We start from the raw sequence: 24,513 nt of genomic DNA on the forward strand, positions 1-24,513 counted from the left end.
CGAGCAGGTGGGCATTTGACTTTGGAACTGTGTTCAAAGCTTTATTGGTTCCTTCAAAGGACAATGACATTCCAAAAAGAGCCACAATCCTGCCAGGGATAAATACATAACAGCTGATGTGTACAGAGCACACAAACAAGTCTACCTGCAAACATGCAAACATACAGGTGCATCGCTTTTATTTTGAAGGAGCTGTTAACTGATCTTAATGACTCAGTAAAGAATGCAAGGGCTTCTTATTTTGCAACCGCAGTCACAGCTAGTAGGTGTAAGTAACCCTCAGGTACTGTTTCAAACTATTCATAATATTGTTAGCTCACCTCTCCCCTCACAGTCACAGCTAGTAGGCGTAAGTAACCCTCGGGTACTGTTTCAAACTATTCATAATATTGTTAGCTCACCTCTCCCCTCACAGTCACAGCTAGTAGGCGTAAGTAACCCTCGGGTACTGTTTCAAACTATTCATAATATTGTTAGCTCACCTCTCCCCTCACTCCCGTTTTTTTCCAATCAGGACTGCAACACTTTCCTTTCATTTTTTGTGAACTAAAGTCTCTGATGTGAGGGCCAGTATCACCACCTCCACCTCCCCCACCCCCCCTTCCCACCTGCAGGTCTCTTCTAGCAACTTCACCTGTGTCACCCTGCAACAGTGTTGGGAAAGTTACTGAAAATTGGTAATTAGTTACAGTTACTAGTTACTTCTCTCAAAAGGTAATTTAATTACTTTAAAGTTACCAGTTACTTCAAAGTAATTAGTTACTAGGGAAAGTAACTTTTGCGTTACTTTTAAAAGTCCGCTTCGATTGTTATTAATGCACACATTATGTTAGTGTTGCTGTGCCACAGTGTGGCATTGAACCTTTGCTTATTGGGGAGGCTTATAGCCTATCAAGGTCATTAGGGCGGGCGGCTTTAGCTCAGGAGGTAGAGCGAGTCGGCCAATGACGCAAGGGTTGGCGGTTCGATCCCCGCTCCCTCCCAGCTGCTGTCGCTGTGTCCTTGGGCAAGACACTTAACCCTCCTTGCTCCCGATGGTGTGTAGGCACCCTGCGTGGCAGCCTGCCGCCATCGGTGTATGAATGGGTGAATGTAGACTATCTACTGATTGTAAAGCGCTTTGGATAAAAGCGCTATATAAATGCAGGCCATTTACCATTTACCATTAGCCTCTGGGGCTCTGGCTGCAGCTCTCTCCCCAGACTAGGTCTGAGGATCAGAAACTGGGTAATCCTCTGAAGTTGTCCGTTATTTTCATGTCCTAAAGTAACTAGTAACTAGCCCAGTTACTATTTTAGTAACTGTAACTGAGTTACTGAATTTGAAAAAGTAATTAGTTAGATCACTAGTTACTGAAAAAAGTAGTTAAGTTACAGTAACTAGTTACTTAGTAACTAATTACTCCCAACACTGCCCTGCAAAACCTCACCGAGTTAGTCAGCTGGATGAAATCCTCCTCCAGCCCTTCAGATCCCTGACCAACTTCCCTGCTCAAGGAAGTCATCGGCTCTGTTGTACCCTATGGTTGTACCCAAGCTTGGTTTCCATCTTCAACACCACCTCACTGCAGTCTGGCTGTGTTCCATCCTCCTTTAAGCAGGCCGTTGTCAAACCCCTCCTCAAAAAACCCAATCTGGATCCGTCCCTCCCCAAAAACTACAGGCCCATTTCTAAACTGCCTTTTATTTCTAAAGTGCTTGAGAAAGTTGCCACTAATCAACTGACCTCTGTCCTGACAAACAACGACATTTTGGACAAATTCCAATCTGGTTTTGGTCAGAAGCACTCTACAGAGACGGCCCTTCTCCGAGTCTCAAACGACGACATGATGTCTTCAGATGCTGATGAAGGTTCAGTCCTGGTGCTATTAGATTTAAGTGCAGCCTTTGACACTGTAGACCACCGCATCATGTTGGACCGAGTGATTGGGTGCTGATGAAGGCTACCTGCTGAAACGCGTACGTTGTGCTGCTGTACAAGCTAAGTATTAAAAACGCCTAAAGGACCTTTTTGAGCGCTCGCCATTTTTCTCTTTTGAATGATTAGTATGCAGAATGATCAACATGCAGTACGAAGTAGAATTTAAAAAGATCTGGTTTATAGTAATAAAATAGAATCTTGGTTTGCCAAACCCTGTGATGAAACAACAAAGGAATAGGCTCTCTTTGTTGACACATATTCCTCAGACTGGATTTGAGTCTCAGCAGGTTTCTTTGCCTTGTTCTCCATGCAGGTGATGATGCCTCTGTTCCTGTCCTGTGTGGAGATCCTCAGCCTGAACCAGCACCCAGCTGGAGATGGACAACAGCCGCCACTTCTTCTCCACCACCGCAGACAACCTGGACAACCCAGAGATGAAGGCTGTGCTCTGCAGCAGAAGATCGCCCAGCTCGTCTCCTCAGCGGCTTGACTGACCTCAGATTCCTCGTCTGTGTCATTCAGTGGAGATTTGAGGTTCAGGGATTCTACTTTTCTTAGTTTGGGATGTGCTAAAAAAAACATCTTAACTCATTCACCGCCAGTTTAGGACTGCCAATATTTAGCACAGGCCAAAGATTTTCATAATTGTTGGTCATCTTTCAAGACCCACAGTAAATTATCTATTAGCACCAGAGTGATTTGCAATACCTCAAAATGAAGATGTACGTCTCTGGGTTCACCAGGAAAAAAAAAGTGAGCTTTTAGCATGTTCTGTACTCTACTTATAGCCATTTATATACACCCTGTTTTCCCCCAAAAGTTCTCCCAGAGAAAATGAACAGGAGAAAAGGCATTTTTTGTAAAAGGGCACAATCTCAGGCATAACTCACTCTCAATTCTTTTATTTTGAACTGTATTGACATCAGACATGTAAATATTATTCGTTAGGACACAAATGACAAAAAAAAAATATATATATATATATATATATACACATGAAGTGCTTTTTTTTTTACATTCAACAATACAGTTTACTCGGTGTGAGTGTGCAGACAGACAGACAGACAGACAGACAGACACACCGACAGACAGACAGACAGACAGACACACACACACACACACACACACACACACACACACACACACACACACACACACGATCCCCCTTTTAGATTTCTAACCCAACATAGGATAAGCAATAACCACGCCCTGTGGCGCTGGGATTGGCCAGGAGCAACACTGGAGGGCACGCAGCCCAGCGATTTCATGAACCAACTGAAGAGCTCTTGAGAAGGACAGCGGGCTGCTGTGAGTGCCTTCTGCCCGCTGCTGCCTAGCTGTTCCTGTGTTTATTTTTGATTTGTTCTGGTACACCCGTCCTCGTCCATGTCTCCCTGTCATATCAACTCTGCTATTTGATCGTTCCCGTTTTCCCCTCGGCTATTCAACACGTCCTCACCGCCCTCGCAAACTGATCGATCATTTCCTCATTCCTCCGATGATCAAACACATCTCTTGATTACTTTCTCCCGTTTTCTCCTGGCTGGCACAGAGGAAGGCGACTCCAGCTCGTGCAGCGCGCCGAGGGCGTTTCAATGGCGTTTCTCCTGTCTGCACAAGGAAGCGTTACCCGTTCTCTGCTTTTCCTCTTGCTCAATTTCAAAACAACAGCTGCGGTATGTGTTTGATCGCGTGCTGTCGGCTACCCTTTGAAGGCAGGGACCTGTGTCTGTGTCACAGGCTGGGCAAGTGTTTGCTGCAGGCGCTGCACCAATAAAAACAAAAACACGTCAAACACGTCATTGGCGGGGAGGGCTATTTCTGATAACACGTCAAAGACGTCATTGGCGGTGAATGAGTTAATCATGTGACCCAACATTCTGTTTCAAAACATCTTAATCATGTGACTCAGTCTGGACATCATCATTTCCTGAAATTACAATGTAAACGGGCCAATCAGGGACTGTGTCGTGGTTGATGATGTGATGATCGGGTCAATCAGGCTGGCAAAACAGTAATGGCGTCTCCCAAAGCAACGAGCAGAAACATTAACATTCGTAGAGTAAACAGCCGTAAGTGCAGTTTTTGCAGAAATAGACTCAATAACAACAATTAAACAAGAACAAAAGTCTGCACCAGTGCAGTTTTTCAATAACCTCGCGTCACCAGGCTCTTCTCGGCGAGAAAGAGCCTGGCTTCCGTTCACAATTGATTTTGTCACCCTACCTGGTTCCGGCCTAGAGCCCGCCCTAGACAGGAAGGGCAGCGTTTCTAGCTCGTTAACGTGACAATTTGACACAAGTGTCAGAACGGCAAACAACAAAACAAAAGATGGACGTACCGAACAAAGTTTTTGAAGTTCTTTTAGAAACATTGCGGATTCACAATCTCACATCTTTTAAGCCAATACAGAAGTTTTGAATCAGACAATTAATCGAGGAAAGAGATGTCAAGCTAACGGCAACAAAGACGTTTTTTGCCGCACTGCCTTCCGGTGTTCATTCTGGTTCCGTGGTTTACGCCCCGTGACAAAAAGCGGGGTGAAAGGTGCCCAGACTATTTTTCACCGTTATTCCCAATGGATTTGGTGACGCTGATTGGCTGAAAGAGTTGTCTGTCAAGGCAAGTACTCCCGCCCACTGAAACCACTCTGAGCGGCTGGAAGTCCAGCCTGATGCATAGAGCGAAACAGGATGTGAGGTCATGTTATCATGGTGGTTTTAACCAGGCTAGTGTGGCCCAGGTCATCTACTGCTTCAAATGTTAACCAGGCTAGTGTGGCCCAGGTCATCTACTGCTTCAAATGTTAACCAGGCTAGTGTGGTCCAGGTCATCTACTGCTTCAAATGTTAACCAGGCTAGTGTGGCCCAGGTCATCTACTGCTTCAAATGTTAACCAGGCTAGTGTGGCCCAGGTCATCTACTGCTTCAAATGTTAACCAGGCTAGTGTGGCCCAGGTCATCTACTGCTTCAAATGTTAACCAGGCTAGTGTGGCCCAGGTCATCTACTGCTTCAAATGTTAACCAGGCTAGTGTGGCCCAGGTCATCTACTGCTTCAAATGTTAACCAGGCTAGTGTGGCCCAGGTCATCTACTGCTTCAAATGTTAACCAGGCTAGTGTGGCCCAGGTCATCTACTGCTTCAAATGTTAACCAGGCTAGTGTGGCCCAGGTCATCTACTGCTTCAAATGTTAACCAGGCTAGTGTGGCCCAGGTCATCTACTGCTTCAAATGTTAACCAGGCTAGTGTGGCCCAGGTCATCTACTGCTTCAAATGTTAACCAGGCTAGTGTGGCCCAGGTCATCTACTGCTTCAAATGTTAACCAGGCTAGTGTGGCCCAGGTCATCTACTGCTTCAAATGTTAACCAGGCTAGTGTGGCCCAGGTCATCTACTGCTTCAAATGTTAACCAGGCTAGTGTGGCCCAGGTCATCTACTGCTTCAAATGTTAACCAGGCTAGTGTGGTCCAGGTCATCTACTGCTTCAAATGTTAACCAGGCTAGTGTGGCCCAGGTCATCTACTGCTTCAAATGTTAACCAGGCTAGTGTGGCCCAGGTCATCTACTGCTTCAAATGTTAACCAGGCTAGTGTGGCCCAGGTCATCTACTGCTTCAAATGTTAACCAGGCTAGGGTGGCCCAGGTCATCTACTGCTTCAAATGTTAACCAGGCTAGTGTGGCCCAGGTCATCTACTGCTTCAAATGTTAACCAGGCTAGTGTGGCCCAGGTCATCTACTGCTTCAAATGTTAACCAGGCTAGTGTGGCCCAGGTCATCTACTGCTTCAAATGTTAACCAGGCTAGTGTGGCCCAGGTCATCTACTGCTTCAAATGTTAACCAGGCTAGTGTGGCCCAGGTCATCTACTGCTTCAAATGTTAACCAGGCTAGTGTGGCCCAGGTCATCTACTGCTTCAAATGTTAACCAGGCTAGTGTGGCCCAGGTCATCTACTGCTTCAAATGTTAACCAGGCTAGTGTGGCCCAGGTCATCTACTGCTTCAAATGTTAACCAGGCTAGTGTGGCCCAGGTCATCTACTGCTTCAAATGTTAACCAGGCTAGTGTGGCCCAGGTCATCTACTGCTTCAAATGTTAACCAGGCTAGTGTGGCCCAGGTCATCTACTGCTTCAAATGTTAACCAGGCTAGTGTGGTCCAGGTCATCTACTGCTTCAAATGTTAACCAGGCTAGTGTGGCCCAGGTCATCTACTGCTTCAAATGTTAACCAGGCTAGTGTGGCCCAGGTCATCTACTGCTTCAGATGTTAACCAGGCTAGTGTGGCCCAGGTCATCTACTGCTTCAAATGTTAACCAGGCTAGTGTGGCCCAGGTCATCTACTGCTTCAAATGTCCATTGTGACAACGTGCATCGAGTTGTACGTTCTATTAATTGTCATTAATTGATTTCTGTGTTTATGATGCATCTTTGTACCGCTGTTTAAAATCAGCTGATGGTGATAAACGCGTTGCATGACTTGTCTACGCTTTGTCCAGACTCCAAAATCACCGTCATTGACGTTTTTGTCGATAGTGTTTCTCATCCTACTTTCTGTCTGTAGACTTTGAGTACGTTTCCATCCTACCGTAGCAAGAACTCTAATGGCCCAATTATACTCCATTTTCATCCGTAAATAAGGGCGTCCGTTTCAAACAGTGTAATCGTCACTGCCCACATACTTCCATGCGTCTTTCACGTTGGTATCATGTTAAGCAATACATCCACCAGTGGGCAGTAGAGAGTCAAATGCATGAGTGTGTGTGTAGTTTTGCTCCGTTTCATGCGTATCCGTAAGCTTTCAGATGACGGACAGAAAACGGACGAAATGAACGCAGAGTACGGACAGAAGGCTCTGTCCGTCTCCGTCTCCGTCTTTAACGTGGAGTATAATTGGGCCTTTAATCAACCAATGAAATATGCTGCAGTCACTGTTCATTTCAAACACTAAAAGTATGACTCAATTTTTTCAATTGTTGGCCTGACTGCCGGTTAGGTTGGGGACACCTCGGCATTCCGAAATGTCGGCACTCCGAAATACCGGCATTCCGACAAAATTGAGATCTGTCTCGCCATTGCGAAAGAACCCTCCCCCAGACCCTAAACCTAAACCTAACCTCTCCCACCCCCCACGCCTAAGCCTAACCTCCCCCAGAACCTAACCTCTCGGCGAAACATTTTTTGGAGATAAAAAGGGCCGCCTCTCTACGAAAGCATAGAAGTCAATGATCGGAATGCCGACACTTCGGAATGGCGAGCTGACCCCGGTTAGGTTAGGTTAGGTTAGGATAGGCTGTAGCTTAGCCATTTGGTTCGGCTTCAGGTTAGAATAGTTGGTGTCCGGGCAGTGTAGCGGTAGATTCCCTGCCTACCAACACGATGGTCGTAGGTTCGCATCCACATGTTACCTCTGGCTTGGTCGGGCATCCATACTTGGCTGTGGGAAGCCGGATTGCTTATTTGGCTTTTTTTACACATTCTTGTATACAGAAAATAATGAAAGGGTAAAAATACACATTTTATTAAAAAAGAAGTATTGTTTATAAAAAGTATTGTTTGCCATTTTGTAACCACATTTAGAGGTTAATTATTGTGCTTGCAGATAGGCAAGCACAATCTTAGAATCTCTCATACTTAATTTTATTCTGTTTTCTTCTGGTCAAAAGTTTGCTTCGCCATTTCTCCTACAGTTTTCACACTACACAGACATGGGAGACATCAAAACGTGCGGCTCATTTAGGAATCGTGTGCATTTGGATTGCTAAGGGTTTCGTTTGCCGGTTTTCGCGATATTGGCGTTAACGTACGATTTTTTTTCCCATTCACTTGAATGGGGTTTCAAAATCGTTGGCATTAAATTAGCTCTAGCTCAGACACCGTATGACCTGCTATTACCAAACTTTGTAGGTAGGTTTACAGAGTCACCTTTTACTCTGTGCGGGAAAATTTTAGTATTTGACCAGATGGTGGCGCTATAACAGGCGTCCTTACGTTTTGGTCCATAACTTTTGAACCGTAAGGGCTACATTCAAAATTCTTTTTTCCCTGGATTCCTTGGGTCATTCCGCATCTGCTGATATAGGCCCCGCCCATTTCCGTCTAACTAGATTTTCCACCATTTTGAATTTTGTCGAAAAGCGTTTTTTCGCTATTTCTCCTTCAAATTTTGCCCGATCTTCACCAAACCACATCACAGAGCGTGTGTGGACTGTCCCGCACAAAACTTATTTTGCGTATTTTTGAAATTCTGCACCGTTGCGATATAATCGACCTCCAAAGTTCTGTGGGTGGGGCCTATTTCACAAAGATCGTCCGATGCTAACCAAATTTGGTACAGGTGTGGACGGATGTACTCTGAGCCTATAGGACAAATATTGTCTCATTTCGCCTCTAGGGGGCGCTATAGCAGCATTCCTTATGTTTTGGTCCATAACTTTTGAACCGTAAGGGCTACATTCAAAATTATTTTTTCCCTGGATTCCTTGGGTCATTCCGCATCTGCTGATATAGGCCCCGCCCATTTCCGTCTAACTAGATTTCCCGCCATTTTGAATTGTGTCGAAAAGCGTTTTTTCGCTATTTCTCCTTCAAATTTTGCCCGATCTTCACCAAACCACATCACACAGCGTGTGTGGACTGTCCCGCACAAAACTTATTTTGCGTTTTTTTTTTTATTCCACACCGTTGCGATTTAATCGACCTCCAAAGTTCTGTGGGTGGGGCCTATTTCACAAAGATCGTCCGATGCTAACCAAACTTGGTACAGGTGTGGACGGATGTACTCTGAGCCTATAGGACAAATATTGTGTCATTTCGCCTCTAGGGGGCGCTATAGCAGCATTCAGAACCTGTCCCTTCTAAATTGTTTTATTTTGAAGGGCGGCAGGAAGTGCTGATTCATTGGAATTATGGCCAGCCTTCCTTCTTGTATGACATTTGACACTTGACTTGACGCACGCACGCTATTGTACAGACAACAGACACACCTATACTTGTATCACAGTGGGTATATCACTCATGGTCTCGCTCTAATTTGCATACCATATGTTTTGAGCAGCTCCAGCTCTTCTCTGTTAAAAACCAAATGCTAAGAGTGTACTGCAAACAGGAATCCGGTGAGATTTGACGAGATAAATAGAGGTTAAGAGCAACTCTGAGCAGCAGTGTTGCATGTTGAGTAGAGAGAATGATGTAGTAGACAAAAAAAGTATGAAATCACTTACTACAGTCATTCCTCCATCTGTAAAAGTATGAAATCACTTACTACAGTCATTCCTCTCCCTCCCTGGCGCAAGTGGGAGCCCCAGGAGAGGGCAAATCAGAGTGAATCAGAGTTCCTTGGATTTTCTACGTCACTTGTCGCCAACCAATAACAAAATTCACAGGGCCGCCCAGAGCCCGCCCCCTCACAGCCCTGACAGCTGCCTGCAGGAAACCTGTTGTGTTCATGTATGGCATGGGAGGCCTGTCTGTTCTGTTTGCTGCTGTGTTACTGTAGCATGGAAACATGTCCAGAAAACAATGAACTGAACCCATGGGTAAGTGTCACCACTTTGTGGTTGTTCATTATATACAGCCAGCTGGGTTTGAAAACATAATGGAAGATATAGCCTAGTGTGAATAGCCTAGTGTGAATAGAGGCTGTTAGCCACAACAACTGTGCCTTATAGGCTAACCTCAGCCAGCCAAAACAAACACCTTGTCCCCCTGGCGTTAGGACACACTGTTCATCAATGTTTGGGACTAGTTGCAACAAGCTAATTGAGCTACTGCTAGCGTTAGGCGTTAGTTAGCATGCTACCCAAGCAGCTTCTCTGGCTGACTGGACACATGACAACCGATCAGCAACTCTGTAACAAAACTAAAAGGGTAACATTACTTTGGTGACCAGGGACTATTATCAGTCCATTTTCACCACAGGTCAGCTGCTGCCACTGACCTGTAGGGGCGCTTTGGCTGGAGGGCAGGGTCTAAGGCAGGGGCGGTGCAAGGGGGGCGGAGCGTCACGGCGGAGCAAGCACAATCAAATTTGCTTCAGCAAATTTAGCCCGTTCTAGTTCATATTAATGTTTTCAACAGTTTGGTGCAACACCCCCCCCCCCCCCCCCCCCACCCCTTCCCATCAACTGGGTTAGGGTATGGTGGTGGTTAAGAAAACCCTCATCTTAACCACATCTTTGTTTACTTGCTGCATGTGCTCTGTGTTTGAGCTGGGATGTAGTCCAGTGGTGAAAGACAATGCCTTCCAAGCCAAAGGTTTGTGGTTTGAATCCCGGTAAGGACAAATAGACTTTTCGAGTCTTTCATTGGGAAAGCTGTGACAAAATTGCCAAGAGATTCATTGTATGCTAGCTAGGCTCTATAGTCTAGAGGTTAAGGCATACATGGGCAACTATGCGGCCCGCGGGCGCCCCCTGTGTGGCCCGTGATGGAATTGCAAAAAAAAAAAAAGTTTTTTTTGTTTTTTTTTACAGTGCACTTGAACGCAACATGCAATGAATAAGTGTCCAAATGTTCATGTCATTCTGGGCAATACTCTTCTGTTATAGCATTTCAGTCTGAAATATGGAATATCTTTCAATAATATTTATGACTAAAAGGCTAAAAGTAATCTCATGTGTAAAAAAATAACTGTTCTACATTGAAGTAGAAATTTAAATAATTAACTTGTTGGTTTTGGATTTATTTAGCTTCAAGAGTGCATTTTTGTTCTTGTGTGACCCTCAACACAGGCTTTGAGAATCCCGGGGCACTTACTGATACTTATGCTTAAATTAACCCACTCATATTCTGGTTTATTTCAAGAAAAACATTTCGGCTAGTGGAAATTCTAATTGGCTGGTAACTTTAAAATCTAGCAGCCATATTGGCAGGTGGTGAAAAAAGTTAATTTCAAGCCCTGCAGGGAGAGCAGGTGGTGACATAAGAGTGAGTGAGGAAAAGGATCAAATATTGGTGGTTAAGACTGAATAATGACATCACAATTGTTCATTTAAAATGAGTTATTCCTCTAAACCTGGCTTCAAATGCCCCAAATTTTTTGTGCTGGTGCCGTTCAGCCCTCAGCAAAATCTGGTAGCGAGGACATTTTTTTGTGGCCCTCTCTATCATCAAAGTTGCCCATCCATGGGTTACGGCATGACAATATTTGTTCGCCCCCCGGCAACAATCTGGGTTTCTCATGTGGCCCCCCATGAAAAATAGTTGCCCACCCCTGCCTTAGATGGTAAATCATCTCTTAGTCCTCTGTGACAGTATTTTCCTGTGTGTACCCTCTAACACATACCCGCCACACAGGGGGGCCGTATGTTGCCCATGTGTGCTTTATAGTAACGTTCAGTCAGAACTCATTTATAATTAAGCCCATAGTTAATGAACTAATCATGTACAAAACACACACACAGTCACATATATACTGTATATGTTGTAAGCCTAATTTTTGCCATCACAGCTGCTTTTTACATGTATCGGATAATACAGGCTAATATACAAGGTGTCCCAAGCTCTGAGTCATTATAAACTCAATTAGCTACAGAAGCTAATGTTCACATTCAGTCCTTGTATATTTCTCTCATGTGTTCATCATTCCTTTCCTCCTCTGTGTGTGATTGAGAAATGAATTGCAGGTGGTGTTCATCCTAATTGGCCTGGTCAGGTGTCAGATTGCTGCTGGCTGATTGGCTGGTGGAGAGCATTTAAGCCAGCTGATGCCATCCTGCCGCCCCTTGCTCTCCTCATTCCCAACGATGATGGCTGCTGTGCTGACTGCTGTGTTCTGTCAGGTAGGAACTGTGTGTAGACCTACTTTAGTAGTTCTGCAGAACTTTATTAAGATGTGTCTTTATCTTGGTAGACCTGTGCAGTCTAAACTGTAAATAGTTACCTTCCAGATCTACACTTTTGTACACCGTAAATAACACTTACCCAAGTAGCAGAAAGTAGGGGGAGAAGCCCTTTAGTTTTTTGTAACATTTTCTCATGTTTATTTTGTAGGAGCTTATAGGTAAGAGCTGTGTCTCTTATTTAATCCATCATTTTCTTAGGTAAATTTAAGGTTGGGGATTAGTTTGATTGGTTAGTTGTGTTGGGGCCATGCTGTGCTCTGAAACTAAACCTGCTACGTGTGAACTTGTGATGGTGGTTTGGCTGATCATCCTTGGGAGTGGGAAGAGTGGGGGCACTTTTGTGTTGCGGTCCCGTTCCCCGAGGCCGGTTCCTAACATAATTGGGTGCTCGTCTGCTTTTCTCATTCGTCAGCACGTCGTCTGTGAGTGTGTGTGTGTATATATATATTTTATGTTTGTCTGGTGGGCAGTCTTTGTGCAGGTGGTAAATGGTGTTAGTCAAAGTGCCTTTGCATGGAGCTGAGGAAGCTCATGGTGGTAAAGCTGGTGGAGATGTTTGTTGGAGGAGGAGCCGGTCAGAGGGGACCAGTAAGACTGAGGAGGGGCGTGACAAGGCAGGGCCGTCAGTAGCACCGTTTCTCCTCTTTCTGTGTAGACTGCTACCCTACAAGAGTCTCCGTACATAGACTTGCCTGTCACTCTGACTCCCAAGCCGTCTAAATCAGTGATACAGACGTATTTACAAGTGTCACAGAAACATTTCAAAGCCACATATTGAGAAGAGTTCATAGCTTCTCGACGTCGGGGTTAGAAAGCTCGACGCTGCTCATAAATGCCTCTTTTCATCTGAAGTCTGTGCTGGTGATATTTTTTACCGAGCCTTTGGCCAGAGTGGCGCTGTGACGGCTGAGAGCTCTAACCTGGAAAAAATATCACCAGCACAGTCTTCAGATGAAAAGAGGCATTTATGAGCAGCGTCGAGCTTTCTAACTCCGACGTCGAGAAGCGATGAACCCTTCTCAATATGTGGCTTTGAAATGTTTCTGTGACACTTGTAAATACGTCTGTATCACTGATTTAGACGGCTTGGGAGTCAGAGTCACAGGCAAGTCTATGTAGGGAGATGGGACTCTTGTAGGGTAGCAGTCTACACAGAAAGAGGAGAAACTGTGCTACTGACGGCCCTGCCTTGTCACGCCCCTCCTCAGTCTTACTGGTCCCCTCTGACCGGCTCCTCCTCCAACAAACATCTCCACCAGCTTTACCACCATGAGCTTCCTCAGCTCCATGCACACCATTTACCACCTGCACAAAGACTGCCCACCAGACAAACATATAAAATATATATATATATACTCAGACGACGTGCTGCCGAACCAGAAAAGCGGGCGACCCCCTAATTATGTTAGGAACCGGCCTCGGGGAAGGGGACGGCAACACAAAAGTGCCCCCACTCTTCCCACTCCCAAAGATGATCAGCCAAACCACCATCACAAGTTCACAAGTAGCAGGTTTAGTTTCAGAGCACAGCATGGCCCCAACATCAACAAATCAAACTAATCGCCAACCTTAAACTTACCTAAGAAAAGGATGGATTAAAAGAAAATAGACACAGCTCTCACCTATAAGCTCCTACAAAATAAACATGAGAATGTTACAAAACTAAAGGGCTTCTCCCTCCTACTACTTGGGTAAGAGTTATTTAGTGTAAAAAAAAGTATAGATTTGGAAGGTAGCTATTTACAGTTTGGACTGCACAAGTCTACCTAGGACAGATCTTCAAGTTCTAAAGAACTACCAAAGTAGGCCTACACACAGTGCCTACCTGACAGAACAAAGAGTCGGCAGAGCAGCCATCATCAGTGGCAATGACTGCAAGGGATAACAGTGCAAACACAGGAAGTTGGTGAAATATAAGCAGTGATGCAAAACTATTAGCTATAACGTTTGAGTGTCATGTGTTCACATCATTCCTTTCCTAAGTGTGTAATTGAACTATGAGTCCACTCATAGTACTCCCAACTATGATGGCTCTCTGTTGACTCTTTGCTGTGTTCTGTCAGGTAGGAACTGTGTAGGCCTAGTAAGTTCTTCAGAACTTTAAGATGTGTTATCTTGGTGGACCTGTGCAGTCTAAACTGGAAATAGCTAATTCCAGCTCTACACTTTTGTACACTAACATCTGACCCAAGGAAAGTAGGAGGGAGAAGCCTTTAGTTTTTTGGAACATTTTCTCATGTTTATTTTGTAGGAGGTTATAGGTGAGAGCTGTCTTATTTAATCCATCCTTTTCTTAGGTAAGTTTTAGGTTGGGGATAAGTTTGTTGTTGGGGCCATGCTGTGCTCTGAAACTAAACCTGCGACTTGTGAACTTGTGATGGTGGTTTGGCTGATCATCCTTGGGAGTGGGAAGAGTGGGGGCAATTTTGTGTTGTGGTCCCGTTCCGAGGCCGGTTCCTAACATAATTGGGGGCTCGTCCGCTTTTCTCGTTCATCAGCACGTCGTCTGAGTATATATATATTTTATATGTTTGTCTCGTGGGCAGTCTTTGTGCAGGTGGTAAATGGTGTGCATGGAGCTGAGGAAGCTCATGGTGGTAAAGCTGGTGGAGATGTTTGTTGGAGGTGGAGCCGGTCAAGACTGAGGAGGGGCGTGACAAGGCAGGGCCGTCAGTAGCACCGTTTCTCCTCTTTCTGTGTAGACTGCTACCCTACAAGAGTCCCATCTCCCTACATAGACTTGCCTGTGACTCTGACTCCCAAGCAGTCTAAATCAGTGATACAGACGTATTTACAAGTGTCACAGAAACATTTCAAAGCCACATATTGAGAAGACGGGTTCATCGCTTCTCGACGTCGGGGTTAGAAAGCTCGACGCTGCTCATAAATGCCTCTTTTCATCTTAAGTCTGTGCTGGTGATATTTTTTCCAGGTTAGAGCTCCCAGCCGTCAGAGCGCTCAACAGCGCCACTCTGGCCGAAAGCTCGGTAAAAAATATCACCAGCACAGACTTCAGATGAAAAGAGGCATTTATGAGCAGCGACAAGCTTTCTAACCCCGATGTCGAGAAGCTATGAACTCTTCTTCTCAATATGTGGCTTTGAAATGTTTCTGTGACACTTGTAAATACGTCTGTATCGCTGATTTAGATGGCTTGGGAGTCAGAGTGACAGGCAAGTCTATGTACGGAGACTCTTGTAGGGTAGCAGTCTACACAGAAAGAGGAGAAACGGTGCTACCGACGGCCCTGCCTTGTCACGCCCCTCCTCAGTCTTACTGGTCCCCTCTGACCGGCTCCTCCTCCAACAAACATCTCCACCAGCTTTACCACCATGAGCTTCCTCAGCTCCATGCAAAGGCACCTTGACTAACACCATTTACCACCTGCACAAAGACTGCCCACCAGACAAACATAAAATATATATATACACACACAGACGACGTGCTGACGAATGAGAAAAGCAGACGAGCACCCAATTATGTTAGGAACCGGCCTCGGGGAACCGGACCGCAACACAAAAGTGCCCCCACTCTTCCCACTCCCAAGGATTATCAGCCAAACCACCATCACAAGTTCACAAGTAGCAGGTTTAGTTTCAGAGCACAGCATGGCCCCAACACAACTAACCAATCAAACTAATCCCCAACCTTAAATTTACCTAAGAAAAGAAAATGATGGATTAAATAAGAGACACAGCTCTTACCTATAAGCTCCTACAAAATAAACATCAGAAAATGTTACAAAAAACTAAAGGGCTTCTCCCCCTACTTTCTGCTACTTGGGTAAGTGTTATTTACAGTGTACAAAAGTGTAGATCTGGAAGGTAACTATTTACAGTTTAGACTGCACAGGTCTACCAAGATAAAGACACATCTTAATAAAGTTCTGCAGAACTACTAAAGTAGGTCTACACACAGTTCCTACCTGACAGAACACAGCAGTCAGCACAGCAGCCATCATCGTTGGGAATGAGGAGAGCAAGGGGCGACAGGATGGCATCAGCTGGCTTAAATGCTCTCCACCAGCCAATCAGCCAGCAGCAATCTGACACCTGACCAGGCCAATTAGGATGAACACCACCTGCATCCCATTTCTCAATCACACACACACAGAGGAGGAAAGGAATGATGAACACATGAGAGAAATATACAAGGACTGAATGTGAACATTAGCTTCTGTAGCTAATTGAGTTTATAATGACTCAGAGCTTGGGACACCTTGTATATTAGCCTGTATTATCCCATACATGTAAAAAGCAGCTGTGATGGCAAAAATTAGGCTTACAACATATACAGTATATAAAGTATGTGACTGTGTGTGTGTTTTGTACATGATTAATTCATTAACTATGGGCTTAATTATAAATTAGTTCTGACTGAACGTTACTATAAAGCACACATGGGCAACATACGGCCCCCTGTGTGGCCCGCGATGGAATTGCAAAAAAATTGTCTTTTTTTTTTTTTTTTTTAACAGTGCACCTGAACGCAACATGCAAGATACCCGCTGAATAAGTGTCCAAATGTTCATGTCATTCTGGCCAATATTCTTCTGTTATAGCATTTCAGTCTGGAATATGGAATATCTTTCAATAATCTTTATGACTAAAAGGCCAAAAGTAATCTCATGTGTAAGAAATGGCTGTTCTACATTGAGGTAGAAATTTAAATAATTAACTTGTTGGTTTTGGATTTATTTAGCTTCAAGAGTGCATGTTTGTGTGACCCTCAACACAGGCTTTGAGAATCCCGGCCACTTACTGATACTTATGCTTAAATGAACCCACTCATATTCTGGTTTATTTCAAGAAAAACATTTCGGATAGTGGAAATTCTAATTGGCTGGTAACTTTAAAATCTAGCAGCCATATTGGCAGGTGGTGAAAAAAGTTAATTTCAAGCCCTGCAGGGAGAGTGTGGTGACATAGGAGTGAGTGAGAAAAGGATCAAATATTGGTGGTTAAGACTGAATAATGACATCACAACTGTTAATTTAAAATTAGTTATTCCTCTAAACCTGGCTTCAAATGCCCCAATTTTTTCGCACTGGCGCCGTTCAGCCCTCAGCTAAATCTGGTAGCGAGGACTTTTTTTGTGGCCCTCTCTATCATCAAAGTTGCCCATCCATTACGGCATGACAATATTTGTTCGGCCCCCGGCAACAATCTGGATTTCTCATGTGGCCCCCCATGAAAAATAGTTGCCCACCCCTGGGTTAAGGTGTCTGCTTTGTATGCAGAGCAGAGCAGGTTCAATTCCAGGAGAGGTAGGCTGGTGAGGTGTGGGGGAGAGGTAGGGAGGGAGGACAGGAGGGAGGCAGGCAGGCTAGAGAGAGGAGGTAGGAAGGCCAGAAGGGGGTAGGGAAGAGGCAGGACAGGGAGGAGACAGAAGGTAGGGAGGACAGACAGGAGGTGAGACGGGAGGGAGGAGACAGAAGGGGGGCGAGACAGGGAGGAGGCAGGAGAGGGAGGTCAGACGGAGGAGACAGAAGGGAGGGAGGTCAGACTAGGAGGAGACAGAAGGAGGGAGGGAGGTCAGACGGAGGAGACAGAAGGAGGGAGGGAGGTCAGACGGAGGAGACAGAAGGGAGGGAGGTCAGACGGAGGAGACAGAAGGAGGGAGGGAGGTCAGACGGAGGAGACAGAAGGAGGGAGGGAGGTCAGACTAGGAGGAGACCGAAGGGGTGAGGGAGGTCATACAGGGGGGAGGGAGGTCAGACAAGGAGGAGAGGGAAGGGGGGAGGACAGGAGGGAGACAGAAGGGGAGAGGGAGGAGCCAGAAGGGGGTAGGGAAGACACAGGGAGGAGCCAGAAGGGGAGGTCAGACAGGAGACAGAAGGGGTTAGGCAGGAGAGGGAGGTGAGACAGAAGGGGGTAGGGCAGGAGAGGGAGGTCAGACAGGAGACAGAAGGGGGTAGGCAGGAGAGGGAGGTGAGACAGAAGGGGGTAGGGCAGGAGAGGGAGGTGAGACAGAAGGGGGTAGGGCAGGAGAGGGAGGTGAGACAGAAGGGGGTAGGCAGGAGAGGGAGGTGAGACAGAAGGGGGTAGGGCAGGAGAGGGAGGTGAGACAGAAGGGGGTAGGCAGGAGAGGGAGGTGAGACAGAAGGGGGTAGGGCAGGAGAGGGAGGTGAGACAGAAGGGGGTAGGGCAGGAGAGGGAGGTGAGACAGAAGGGGGTAGGGCAGGAGAGGGAGGTGAGACAGAAGGGGGTAGGGCAGGAGAGGGAGGTGAGACAGAAGGGGTAGGGCAGGAGAGGGAGGTGAGACAGAAGGGGGTAGGGCAGGAGAGGGAGGTCAGACAGAAGGGGGTAGGGCAGGAGAGGGAGGTGAGACAGAAGGGGGTAGGGCAGGAGAGGGAGGTGAGACAGAAGGGGGTAGGGCAGGAGAGGGAGGTGAGACAGAAGGGGGTAGGGCAGGAGAGGGAGGTGAGACAGAAGGGGGTAGGGCAGGAGAGGGAGGTCAGACAGAAGGGGGTAGGGCAGGAGAGGGAGGTGAGACAGAAGGGGGTAGGGCAGGAGAGGGAGGTCAGACAGAAGGGGGTAGGGCAGGAGAGGGAGGTGAGACAGAAGGGGGTAGGGCAGGAGAGGGAGGTGAGACAGAAGGGGGTAGGGCAGGAGAGGGAGGTGAGACAGAAGGGGGTAGGGCAGGAGAGGGAGGTCAGACAGGAGACAGGAGGGAGAAGGGGGGGAGGACTGGCAGAAGGGGTAGGGAGGACAGACAGCGGAGGAGGGAAGGCAGCGAGGACTCCACTAGCCTACCTGTGAGAGGTTGAGTGATTGACTTTATTTGGTGAATGTCAACAAAAACAAAGGATAAAAACACAAAGCCATAGGCTTATTTCCATTATAGATATGTATAATGGAACATTATCCCTCTCCCCTACCCCTTCTGTCTCCTCCCTCCTCCCGTCTCCTCTCCTGCCTCCTCTCTCACCTCCTCCCTACCTTCTGTCTCCTCCCTCCTCCCGTCTCCTCTCCTGCCTCCTCTCTCACCTCCTCCCTACCTTCTGTCTCCTCCCTGTCTCACCCCCCTTCTGTCTCCTCCCTTCTGTCTCACCTCCCTGACATCCCCCCATCTTACAGCTCCTGTCTGTCCTCCCTACCCTCTGTCTCCTCCTTGTCTCACCTCCTGTCTGTCCTCCCTACCTTCTGTCTCCTCCCTGTCCTGCCCCCTCCTTCTGTCTGTCCTCCCTACCCCCTTCTGTCTCACCTCCCTCTCCTGACTCCTCCGGTCTCACCTCCTACCTTCTGTCTCCTCCCTGTCTGATCTACCTCCTAGCCTTCCTATCTCCTCTCTCTAGCCTGCCTGCCTGCCTCCCTCCTGTCTGTCCTCCCTACCCCCATCACCTCACCTCACCAGCCTACCTCCCTCTCCTGGAATTGAACCTGCACTGCTCTGCATACAAAGCGGACACCTTAACCTCTAGACTATAGAGCCTAGCGAGCTTACAATGGATCTCTTGGCAATTTTGTCACAGCTTTCCCAATGAAAGACTGGAAAAGTCTATTTGTCCTTACCGGGATTCAAACCACAAACCTTTGGCTTGGAAGGCATTGTCTTTCACCACTGGACTACAGCCCAGCTCAAACACACAGCACATGCAGCAAGTAAAAAACGATGTGGTTAAGATGAGGGTTTTCTTAACCACCACCACGACCATACCCTACAATTGATAGGGGGGGGGGGGCGGGTGTTGACACCCTCGGTGTCTCTTATTTCACCTTACATGAGTTTGCATCCCTGGCTGATTGTGGTGTTTAAGCCATGAGGCCTAATGGATAAGGTGCTCGCCTACCAATCTGACGACTGGGGTTTGATTCTCGGCCAAACAACCTATTATGGGTGTCAGTGGTCCTACTCACCCTCTCCACAACATCCTCGCTGTCAGTGACCCTACTCACCCTCTTCACAACACCCTCGCTGTCAGTGACCCTACTCACCCTCTCCACAACATCCTCGCTGTCAGTGACCCTACTCACCCTCTCCACAACACCCTCGCTGTCAGTGGTCCTACTCACCCTCTCCACAACATCCTCGCTGTCAGTGGTCCTACTCACCCTCTCCACAACACCCTCGCTGTCAGTGGTCCTACTCACCCTCTCCACAACATCCTCGCTGTCAGTGGTCCTACTCACCCTCTCCACAACACCCTCACTGTCAGTGGTCCTACTCACCCTCTCCACAACATCCTCGCTGTCAGTGGTCCTACTCACCCTCTCCACAACACCCTCGCTGTCAGTGACCCTACTCACCCTCTCCACAACACCCTCGCTGTCAGTGGTCCTACTCACCCTCTCCACAACACCCTCGCTATATGGTTGTCAGACAAAAAAAAGTCAAACACAGCTTTGGTTTTATAGCAATGTATTAATGTTTTATTCTAATTACAATAAACAGAATAGATCAGTCCCTTATTTGTACAAAAATACCTGAAAAGGTTACAATTAAGATTTATAAGCCATTCAACTATTTACAGATCGAAGCAAAGCACAATGAATACAGGAGCTTTCTCTTACAAAAAGAGATAACAACTTACTGTTTTCTTTTTTGCATTCCCTGAAATACATAATAGTTAATATTTTTTTTATATATATAGATATATATCTTTTTTTGTAGTTTACTCATTTGTACAGCCACTGTATCTTGCGTTGTGACAAGAGTCAAGGTGATGATCAATGGTTCTGTTGCTGCAGTAACCTTCGGCTCCCATAGCAAACCCAAACTGCAGCAGTGTTTCCCACCGGATTTTGAGTATTTGTGGTGGTGGACCGCAGACCCCCTAGGGGGGTGGGGGGGCATGCCCCCCCGCGAGATTTTTTTAAACATTTTAAAGTAAAATGCATGAATTTGGTGTACTTTGAGAAAGCTTAAGAGCAAAATGAAAAGGCTAGATCTATGAAGAACATGTCATCATTACTGTGCTGTGGGTTTACAATAACAAACTAAATTTCTCCCTATAGGTCAGGGATACTCAACTTGCTTTGCCACTTTCGTGAAATGATAGAAGGCGAGGGGCCAGTTAATAAACAAACAATATACATTTTTCTGTAGCGGATTGTAGGTTTTTGGGGTGTCAGCCGGAGTTTAGGCTGACAATGTTGTGCACACCGGATAGTTACTTAGGTTAAGTGCCTGGGTAGCGAGCAGATGGCGGTATTTGACAATTTAGCAGCTAAATCATAGATTATTGAAAGATATTCCATATTCCAGACTGAAATGCTATAACATAAGTATTGGCCAGAATGACATGAACATTTATTGGACACTTATTCAGCGGATATCTTGCATGTTGCGTTCAGGTGCACTGTAAAAAAAAAAAAAAAAAAAAATTCAGTCAACATTTTTTTGTGGCGGCCCGCCACAAATTCCTTTATGTATGGGAGACACTGCTGCAGTTCAATAACTTGAAATACGAGGGTTGGTTCTCAGTCGGCTTTCACCAGAATGCGTTATGTTCATCAAGTATACTTCTTAAATCGCTAGTGTTTGTTTTTTCCCCGACCTCACACCCCGGAGTGTGAGCGGTTGCCTCCTCCCCGTCACTCAGTCCATAATGTCAGGTCAGGTTTGTGCACAGAGAGAGAGAGGGAGGAGTCAGAGGCACTATCTGTGGTTATAGGCTACCCAAACTGACGCTGCTGCGCTCCTCTATCCATTACATTACAACTGTTTTTGAGTTTAAAGAAGGATTGCATTTGTAGTAGAACACAGGATGAAATGAGGAAATTAACCAATTGGTATTAGATTGTTTTTGTTTTAATTACTAACAAAATTGTGGGGGTTCCCTCCTTTTTTGAGTTGGAAATGTGACTATTTGGGGAGAGAGAGAGAGAGAGGGGGGGGGGGGGGGGGGGAGCTTTAAATCAGTTCAGGTAGCCAGGCAAGTTATTTTAGGCTTCTTTATAAACAGCTTCGAAGAGAGAATTGAGAATACCTTTAAATTATTTGATTATTTGTGTGTGTGTGTGTGTGTGTGTGTGTGTGTGTGTGTGTGTGTAAAGTAGTACTGGATCTACTTTGTTTGCGTAATTTTTCAAGTAATCACAAAAACGCACCGGCGGTGGTGCTAATGGAGCTTAATGAAAAAAACTTCAACAAAAATAATGATGCATCCATCGACACACTGTACATAAACTGACAAAAGTCCAATAAGAGATCTGATTGACCAGTAGTTTTAAAACGTGCTCCGAGTCGACCCTGAGCAGCCCGGTTACATTCATTTAAAAAATGTACATACCCAAATCCCCTGATTTAGTTGAGATGTGTTCGTTACTTGAATGTACCCGCCAACCGCTTTGTTAAATTTGAATCTACTCCTCCTCTGTTATGACACTTGGTCTGGTTCTCTCCTGACTAGAACCTTGCTTATGTTGTATTAAAATCGCATGTGCATATATAACATGTGTGTTTGGCTAAAAACATCTGCCAAGTGGGAAATTGTAATTGTCTGCCAAATGAGAATTGTAATAGTCATTACAGTAATAATTAATAACGCTGGTCAATTATTTCAACCCTTGACAAAAGAAAACAGTACAGAACAGCGCTGGGGGTGGGGGGGGGGGATCTAAAAATTTCAAGTAATCACTCACATCAAGATAAATAAATGCATTTTGCTGAAACAATACTTAAAAAAAATGATTGAGTCATTGCATCTTAGTTAAATAATGGTGACCATGCACAGAGTGTCAATATAGTGTGGCTATTCTGTATCTCAACTGTTCAATATAGCTTAAGATTACCTGTAGGTCAATACTCAAAGCGATGGCTCTTTTTTTTAATGTTGCATCACAGGTCAAATACATCTCTACTGATCCAAACGTGGACTCAATCAAACGTTCAAGATTTCAGGTCTAGTCCTGGAATAAAACATAAGTCTTCCCAGAGTGAAAGATAGCTGTAGCTGGGCTTTGCCCTTCATTCCGTCGTGCCAGACGCGATCAATCAACCCTCGAGAAGTAACGGGCTCCATCTTCGATAGCAACTTGAGCCCAGGTCTGCTGTACCGCAATTAACTCCACTGTCATTAATTACAGCGGCTCTATCACACACTTGGGCCAAAATACAAGTGGAAATCCTTTTAAACACTTTTCTGTGTTTGACTGACCTTGGCTGGCATGAGGGAAACAATTGATTTTTCTCCTGAAACTGTCTTGTCTGAGAGATACAGAAAGGCAGGCATATCCAATGCCTTCAAACTGACTCGGATTTTGAGAGTTCGATCCATGTCTGTTCTCACTGCTATCACTCCATAACACAACAGGTACCAGAGGCAACACAGTCCACTCGCCAAATGAAGAGACTCAAATCATCAAGATGCGCCCTGCTGCTGCATTTGTAGTCCAAAGTTCTAGTCCTTAAATTCCAGTTTTATTTGATCTTTTGACAAAAAGTAACAGTCGGCTATTAAGAGTGGGTGAAGCTCCTGAAGGTAAATGCTAGTGGTTAATCTTCCCTGTGCTCTGGTGAGGCGAGTCAGACAAGCAGCCGCTCCAACTTCCAAGAAAATCACCACTGCATACCAACCGCCAACCTCCTCCAAATAAGATACCTAGTTTCACTTTCCAGCATTGCAATCCCCAAAATAGTAAGTAAAAATGTATAGCTTTATCACTGTGTTGTTCCACGCTGAACGACACTGATCTGATTGGTTCATATTGATTTTGAGGATTCAAAATGGGCAGAGCAGAAGTGAATACCCAGAGTAATGAATAGTTTAGGGAGCTGGAGCTGTGCGGTTAGAACAACGACTAGAGAACGGCTCTTATTGTAACTTATGCCATGTGAATAAAGAGCTACAATGATCCAGAATTTAAAACACAATTATTCAAGAGCATATTGGCGATAATACAGAATTCCAATGCATGTATCAATAAGAAAAGAAAACCCTGTGTGGTCAGAGATGAGCACATTCTGATGGGGGTGGACAATACAGATCCAGTGCTGTCCAGCGAGTGTTTTTAAAAGAATAACCTTTTGCGGTTCCAGATTTTTCCATCACAATTTTTTTCCAGGCCAGTTGGACCCCAGACAAAAGGTTTCAAAATCAATTCTCCCTCCGATGTCTCCAAACCTCAAAAGGATTCAAAAACAAACCCCTCAGCATCTCAGCAAAGGTTTTTCCTGTTGAATTCCGATAATGTCCTTACACGGTCTGTGCCACTAGAGGGCGGTGGTGCCGTGTCACAGTAACGTGACGGCGAAGAAGAAATCATGCATCCGTCAAAAGGCTACTTACTCCGAGTTCGATGAGTGCAAAAAAAAGAGAGACAATCAACTCTCCGTCTATAAGGTGAGGACACACCTGAACACCAGAGTGCTGTTTGTTTGGAGAGAGCAGAGCGGTCCGGACGAAAACCTTATCGTCCTGCTGATTGTCCGGTGGAAGGAACATCTAGTCCACGCTTGAGCTGTGCGATCAACTCGATCGTCTAGTAAACCTTGTGGATTGCAGGGTCCAAGCTTATTGACTCATGGGTAGTCGGATCATGGAATATGTTCTGACAGCGTTGACCAACAAATCATGGCGGGTTCATTTAAGTTGAACTAGCTAATCTCTCCTTCTTCTCTTCCGAGGAACCCGGGGGAGCAAAGCTGTGCATCCGACTCCTCGACGAATCGGCCGAACACCCAAAGAGTCAGCGGTCTCCGCCGGGCAGACTCACAACAAAATAAAAAAAAAATGGCAAAACGTCAAAAACGTTAATTCACCAGCTTCTCGAAAACGATCAAAACAAAAGAACAGACCGACGACG

General features: G+C 45.8%; 1 protein-coding gene across 1 annotated transcript in view; it reads right to left on the reverse strand.

Annotated features, from left to right (window-relative positions):
* Positions 1 to 24,513, reverse strand: part of LOC310800169 (dynein axonemal heavy chain 5-like) — a gene marked incomplete at both ends in the record, with an annotated part of 678,223 nt that overhangs the window by 348,965 nt on the left and 304,745 nt on the right. The gene's annotated exons all lie outside the window — the stretch shown is intronic.

Source organism: Poromitra crassiceps, assembly GCF_964638095.1.
Source record: "Poromitra crassiceps genome assembly, chromosome: 29".
Taxonomy (NCBI): domain Eukaryota; kingdom Metazoa; phylum Chordata; class Actinopteri; order Beryciformes; family Melamphaidae; genus Poromitra; species Poromitra crassiceps.